Genomic DNA, 7878 nt, shown 5'->3' on the forward strand with positions numbered 1-7878 from the left:
TGTAACTATATCAATTTATATATAAAAGCCTAAGCAACTGGCAGACTGGCCGGTAGCTATGACGTGCACTGACCACCAGGGGGAAGACGCCCAATGCAGGAGTGGAAACCACAGACATGGAAACATGAAACAGACAGATGAATCTCAGAGGAAAGGGAGGAGGGGAAAGGGCAGGAAGAGATTAACCAAAGATCTTATATGCATACTAGAGGCCCAATGCACGGATGCACTGGTGGGGTCCCTCATCCTGGCCTGTGGGGATCGAACTGAAACCAGCTCTCTGACATTCCCTGAGGGGTCCTGGATTGTGAGAGGGCATAGGCCAGGCCAAGGGACCCCAGTGGTGCACGAATCCATGCACCAGGCCTCTAGTAATCCATATAAAATCACAAAACACTCAAGGAAATATGCCAACCTAGGGGAGATTCAACAGAAATAACTAACGACACTTTGTATATTTTAATTAGTTATCAGGAACAAAATATAAAATAATTATATATAGCATTTTAAAATATTTTAAATGAATTTTAAAATAGGAAAGTTGTCCTAGGAACAACTACAATTCCCAGTAGCATCTTTCTATACTCCTGCATACCAAATCATATCAACCTCAGGGGGGAAAACAACCTAAATAAGGAACTTAACATTTATCTAAGCGAAATTTAATTTTATGGTGTCAGCCTGTCAAGACAATTTTAATTGTCATCGCTCACACATCTAATCTCTTATTGTTTGTGCCAAGTGTAAAGTTGATAAGAATATTATTTGGGAGATGGTTTTTCAGCCAAGGCTTCCATGCAGGATAAGAGAAAGCCCCTGATTTGGATGGAACTGATCTACCTGGAATTTGTTCTTTCACAAATTTCATCCCCTTTTTTCTTTTTTACAACAGGAGCCTTTAGCAAACATGTCACTGAAATGCAAAGGCTCTGTCTATATCATCCCCCTGGCCTGTCACAAACCTAAAAAAAAAAAAAACTAAATCGGCACCTGGAGACCACTGTATTCTCTCTCTTAGGTTCCTCCACCAAACGAAATTTTCAAATTCCTTTTTTGTGACTCTTGGCTGACTTCCAGGGTGACCTTTCTCAGCAGTATGCTGCTCTGGTGTTCAGCTTCCTCTCTTCCTTTTGTCACACCACCTCCTTCCACCTCTCCGACACACCTGTCTGCCTCATTCCTTCCCTAGATTTCAAGGGGGGTGTGAGCATCTGGCCTGGCATTTTTAGTAAGGGATAGGATGAAACAAGATATTGGGGAGGGTTACCTTGATTTTTTTTTTATGCACTACCTTCTCATTATCACATTTTATTGTCCTACTTTGAGGTGGTAACAAGGTGCGGGTTTGATGGTTCCCAAATGGCCCACCCAAGTAAACCCTTCATGAGAGGAGGCAGGCTCACTCATAGGGTCAGAGAAGATCACAGACAGTTCACTGGCAAGTATTCATTCCCACTGTCCGCAAAATCAGGAAGCTGATCCTTAGAAGTCTTTGGATTTCTGTCAAGTATTTTCAACAGAGACAGGATTGTCAATACCAACAGTTTCCACAGAGGAAGCAGGACCAGAGCTAAAGGTAAGGAGAGAGAAGTGAGCTGGGATAAAAAAGGAGGAACTCTACAAGGGCTGGATAAGAGAGCTTAGAAATAAAACTGGAAATAGAGGCTGTAGTAAAATTATCCTGGGCCTGAAATTCCAAGTTAAAAGTGTGAATTTGGTGATGTTAGCAGTGTATCACTGAAGTTTGCTAAACATGGAAGTCATATGGGTAAAACAATGCTTTAAGAGGTTCTAGGAATGTTAAAAACACTTTTTTCTACTAAAATTATTTTTTAAAGAAAAATAACTTTAAGTATCAGTGTTTTGGTTTATACAAGATTACTCCTTGTTCTCAGTGTAACTCTACATGACTCCAATCGAGAGAGAAACAAATCTTATTTGACTTATTTTAATAATAATAAACCTGTATCCTTAATACCAAATATCTTTCTCCTTAAATTAATCATCACTATTGCCGTGTGTGTGTGTGTGTGTGTGTGTGTGTGTACGTGTGTGGTCTCGGGCTGATTTTGGCAAATAAAGTGAGAAAGTTAAACAGCTGAGGGCAGAAGAGGGGGCCCAGTTTTCCAATCTGATTCAACTCCAAAAGGACAGAATTACTGCAAGTGGAGAGCAGGGGTGGCTGTGCACTCCGTTGGAGTGAAAGGCGGGTGAGCCAGTCCATCTCTCAGGCCCACTCTCTGCCCCCTTCCCAGCAGTGTGCCTCTCACGTTGCTAACCCTCCCTTTTCTGTAAAGCTGGGGCTCTCAGATTGTGTCTTTGGTACAGCGCTGCAGTAAGAATTAAATAAGAACATATGAAAAGCTCCTGTCCACGAGGACTCGGTCCCAGCAGAGGTCCTCTGCACCTGCTCTAAAAGCAGTGGCTAGTATGTCTGTAGAGACTTAGGAAGTCAAAGTTTTCATGACCTCCCCTTGTTAAAACATCTACCTGCCCAGGAAGTGCTTCCCACGCCATGCTTTCCTTCCTCCGGCCCACCTTCTCCAGCATCAGGTCTTTTAAGACTCCTGTGTTCCGCTGATGGAGCATTTCCTGGTCTTCCGCTGGAGCTGACCTCTCTTCCCACTGTATTCCGTTCGGTGGTCTCTCCCAGCTTTTGTTAACTGTCTCACTCCCCACGGTAGACAGGGGCTCCTCGGGTTCAGGTGTAGCTGCGATTCATCTCCGTATCTGCAACACCTATCACGATGCTTGAAACCAAGTAGAGGAGTTTGGGAAAGCGAGAGAGGGAACGGTGAATTATTTCAGTCAGCAGGAAGAGGTCTCTGTCCTCTGGCTCATAATCTTCTGGTTGGTGCAGTGTGGACATGTAATGCTGATACCGGACAGTGGAACCCAAAGGCTCTGTGGGGTAGGCGGATGGGAAGTGTGACCAGCGCAGCCTCTGGAGCTTGACTGGTGAGTTAGAAAAGTCTTCAAGGTAATTTAACCATTTGATGGGATAGATTTGTATCGTGAGTCATGTAGCAATTGATTTATTTCTTTTCCCCAACAGGGAGTTTCTTCCCTTTTGAAAGTAAACTTTTTAGGAATTATTTTATCTTTGTTGGAAACCGGTGAACTAGTAAAAGACATCTCCCTCCTTTGCATAAGTCAACAAAATGGAAAGCTCATTGCACAGGGTGATGAGATAAAGGAGCACAGAGCTTTTGCACAGATTCCTCTCTCTCTCCCTGTGAGGCACTCATTCAGCTCTGGCCTAGACTACATGGCCTTCCGGGTTGCCTTTCTCTGATTCATTCTGTCCCCAGTGCACAATGCAACTCATAAAGTACAGCTGACCCTTGAACAGTGCAGAGAGTAGGGGCTCCAACCACCCGCACAGTTGGAAATCTTTGTATAACTTTTGAGTCCCCTCCAAAACGTTACTAATAGCCCACTGTTGACAGGAAGCCTTACTGATAACACAAAGTCAATTATTAACACACATTTTATATTATATATATATTACATATTGTATTCTTACAATAAAGTAAGCTAGAGAAAAAAATGTTATGCATTTACTGTGTTTATTGAAAACCATCTGTTTATTAGTGGACCCTCACAGTTCAAACTCGGGTTGTTCAAGGGTCTGCTGGACTGATTTTGCTCAGCACCTGCCCCTGAATCCTGACCAGCTGCTGCGTTAGTCCTCATCCCACAGCCTGGCCTCCCTCATCGGCTCTAGGACCATCTCTCACCGCGCCACCAGGGGCGTCAGGAAGCTCTGGCTACATCCGGTGGTTGATGGTGGCTCCAGGCTTCACTCTGCCACTCCTGGCACCTCGAGTGCTGCCATGTGTCCCATCTAGTGACAAGCCTTCCCACCACAGTTTTTCCCTCTGTCCCACACAGCCTTCAAGGTTCAGTGGAGTAAATACCTGCCATTGGCAGTCCAGCTTCCAGTTCCCACATTTTAGGCCAAAGTTCCACATACTGTCTTTGAAGAAATAACCCCTTCCACTCGTAACCATGTGGTTTGTGGGGCTTAGCTCTACACACCGCTCCAGGAGCAGCCCTGACTGGCTTAAACCTACCAGCACACCCTGTGCCCGCCCCCCGATCCCCCCCCCCCCCACACACACACACAATAATTGGTTCAGGGAGGAAATGTGACCATACACAGGGGTACACACTCTTCCCCAGCTCACCGTGCTTTAGAGTCCGAGAGTGCTAAAGCCCTATTTGCTGCCACAAGGAGAATCGCCTTAGGCATGGAGCCATCACGGAAAGCAGATATGAGAGATAGAACTAAGAATAGCATTGAGTGCTGGATCAAGCTGAGCCTGAAGACAAACTTCTTCTGAACACTTAACTATGTAAATAAAGTCTATTTTTTAATCTAAGCATAGTTGTGTTGGATTTTCTTTCATTTTCAAAAAATGTGTATCCCACCAATACTCACAATTCAATAACAGCTCTGGAACTCCCCTGGAGCTCTCTTCCCCACGGTCCTGCCTCCGCATCCCGCCTGTAAATGCCTCAGAGACAGAGGCTGTGTCATCCACAGAGAAGGCATTCACACTTGACAAATATGGCAGGGATAAAAGACAATGCATAGAGTAGATCAGCACCAGGAGCAGCCAAGTGCAGTGTCAGGACAGTGATGTTTGTAATAATTCCACCTCCCTGCTGGACATTTTGCTTGGCTGTGGCTCTCCGATGAGAGTATGGTTCTCCAATGAGAGTGTGGAGAACCACTGCCTGGTCAGCAGGAGGCTTAGAGATGCAAATATAGCCAGATATTACCCAGAATCCATCCACTAAATTATAGTATAGTAGAAGAGAAAATTAAAGGGTTCATTAAAGAGTCAGTATTGCTTTATAAAATTTTAATTATATAGGTACATAAACATATATGTGCATTAGGTCACACTGTAAAATGTACTTCTTACTGCCGACGCGAGTGAAATATTTGTGAAAACCCCTGATCCGGCTCCCACCTGGGATGACTCTTGAACACAGAAGAATAGAAACAGTGTGTGACATTAAGGGACTTATTTTGTAAAACACCTTGTTTACTCACACAGATATATGCATACATATATGTACTGAGTCCCAATGTGAAATGTATTTCTTGCTGTGGGTGGTAGCCCAAAGTCTGAAAACCACCGATTTGCTTTCTAACTGAGGCCAGAAATATTGCAAAACAGTGTGAGTGCCGGAGCTGCAGCCGGCAACATGAAGAGAAGGGCAGAGGGGACACCATCCCCTGAGCACCGAGAGCTCCGAGGCAGGCAGATGTAGGTGCAGAATGAGTGCTGGGCTTCCAGGCAGCTGTGGAACGGCAGGTCCCCAGGACTGCCCACAGAGCCGAGGCAGACAGCAGGGCTGGGCCACGCCAGGCCCGTATCTTCCCATCCAGTCTCCATGCCCAGCTCTTCAAGGTATTGCATTGCAAGCCATGCAGACACAGGGGGCTCAGAGAGAGAGGCTCAGCGTTGAGCTGCTTGCTACCTTTAGCTGTCGACCTAAAGGACCCCCAAGGGCTGCCCTGCAGGGAATCTGACCTTCAGAATCAGTTACAGGGACAGTGTACAGGAACTTATGGCTGCTTGAGTTATCTGAAGAATAACAGTAACAAAAGCCAGGTGTCTCTAAAAAGCAGGTAATTTGCTTTCTTAAAAAACTGTTTGCAGACAACAGGGGGTGAGGGGATGAGTGGGGAGGTGAGGGGGGATTATGGGGGAATAAGGACACATATGTAACACCTTAATCAATAAAGAAATTAAAAAATAATAATAAATAAAAATAAAACTGTTTCCTCTTCCCACGTTTTAAATTGTTCATCTCGTCTTCTACATTCACTTTTAGGGTGTTGCAGTCTCTAAACATTTAGCACTTAGAGAACATCACATTTCTTTGACTAGTTTTAGCTTCATTTTAATCTTCCTTGAAAATAAATTGTTTCAGCTGCCTGGTTTGCTCTTGATATTCCATTTAAATTTTCCTTCCATTGCTTTCACTTTAAAACATCTTTGTTTCCTTTTTCTACTTTAGCTTTACTCACAACTATATACTTGAAATTCTAGCTTCTGATTTTAACACCTAAAATTTTATTTCTTTTATCCCATTTTACCTAGTTATACTTTATAATTTCTGAACTTCTGGTTCTGTTTTTTAACCTGTTTGATACATTATATTTATTCCTTTGATTTTATTTCTTACTTCAGCCTTAATATTTCTCCCCAACCTTCAGTTTTATTGTTGTGTGTTTTTTCTTATTTATAATTTTAATTACTCGTTTCCTTGTATAATGTGCATTTATCAAGCTGACAAGCAACAGAAATGTGAAGCTCAGGCCCTTCATCACTGTTCTATTCAGGCTTCTTAATCTGTAGGCACTTTTGTAACTAACTGAACAAGAATATTTACAGTCTGCCTCTAACATGCTTTTTTCCTCTTTTGATCCATCTCCATTCTTGGCAGGGTTACAAGAAACCTTGTTGCCTGAATCCTTCCATTTCTTGTATTCACTGCAAGGAGGACGGAAAGCTGCCTAAAGCTAGAAGAATCCAAGGTTTAAAAACAGAGTTGACAGGACTCTCGGCGGGTGGCTTCCAGGTGTGTGTCACCCGGGCCAGCTTCTGCATGGACTGCCAGAAGGAGACGCTCCCTCCACCTCTCAACCTCAGCGGAAGTCTCCCAGGGAAGACTGTGGAACTAGGGGAAGGTGGTGAGAAGGGGCTCCAGTCCTTTGCCCTGGCCTCTGGCAGGAAGAGGACTTCCCCTTAACCCAGAGGCATAATCTGAACCATTCAAATGGCTGTGGTCAAGAATCTTACCCGTTAATACCATCTTGTCTGGGAGGGGGTGTATCAATCAAAGTCTGACCAGAAGACTGACATCACATACTAAGCCAGTCCATGTTGAATGGGGCCAGCCACTGCCAGGTCACGGGGGGTGTGGTAAATGTGATTGATTCCATGGACATTCGCTCACTACTGCACTTCCCCACTGTGACATGAGTGCCTCGATCAGACGCAATACTTCGCAGAATGCCATGATGGTAGGTACAGGTTTCTGTGAGCTCACAGAGGGTGATGCTAGCAGAAGTTTAAAGAGCAGGGAATACGAATCTATACCCAGAATATATCTACCTCAGTGTGGACAAACTTCTGCCCACTCTGTGATAGTCCATGTAGCAGACCTGCACCCTGGGGAAGGGAGGCACCAGCCCCATTAGTGGCTGAGAGTGAATGTGGGTCTCTGCTATTGCTAAACTAGGCGCTCAGCAGCAGCAGTAGCCAGAGCAGCCTTGGTAAGGAGAAATCCAACCTGTCGAGCCCATGCAGAGTCTTCACCCACTGTTTCTCATGGACCCATCGAGCAAGCACTGGGATGGCTGGCAGAAGCCAACCGACATCCACAGGGTATGGCGTTTTGCCCACCTGATGATTAAGAGCTTCGTTGGCAGAATGCTATGGCGAACATTTGCATGGGGCACAGATATTCTGCACAGTCTGTACCCATTCAGAGAGGATTTAGAATCTAAAGTAAGAAAAAGAAAAAGAGAGAAGAGCTGGGTAAGAAGGTGATAATGAACGGTGTTAAGTTCAGCGTGGGGTATACGGAGTCTGAGATTTCTGTGGGCCTTTCAAGCACAAAGGGGCCCTTCTGGAATTCAAGAGAGAAATGAAGATATCGAAATTGGGCTGCAAATGAGGTAGAGGTAATAGCGGAAACCATAGACGGGGAGTTGAAGTTGGAGAGTTTAGGACAGGACTGTGCAGAACATCGGGAGAGGAGCACCTGGAGAAGATGAGAGTCTAGGGAAGAAAGCCCCAGGTGGGGTGGGACGGGGCAGGGCCATGCAGGCAACAGTGGGAGTAACCAGCA

Source organism: Plecotus auritus (assembly GCF_963455305.1).
Source record: "Plecotus auritus genome assembly, chromosome: 2".
Lineage (NCBI taxonomy): Eukaryota > Metazoa > Chordata > Mammalia > Chiroptera > Vespertilionidae > Plecotus > Plecotus auritus.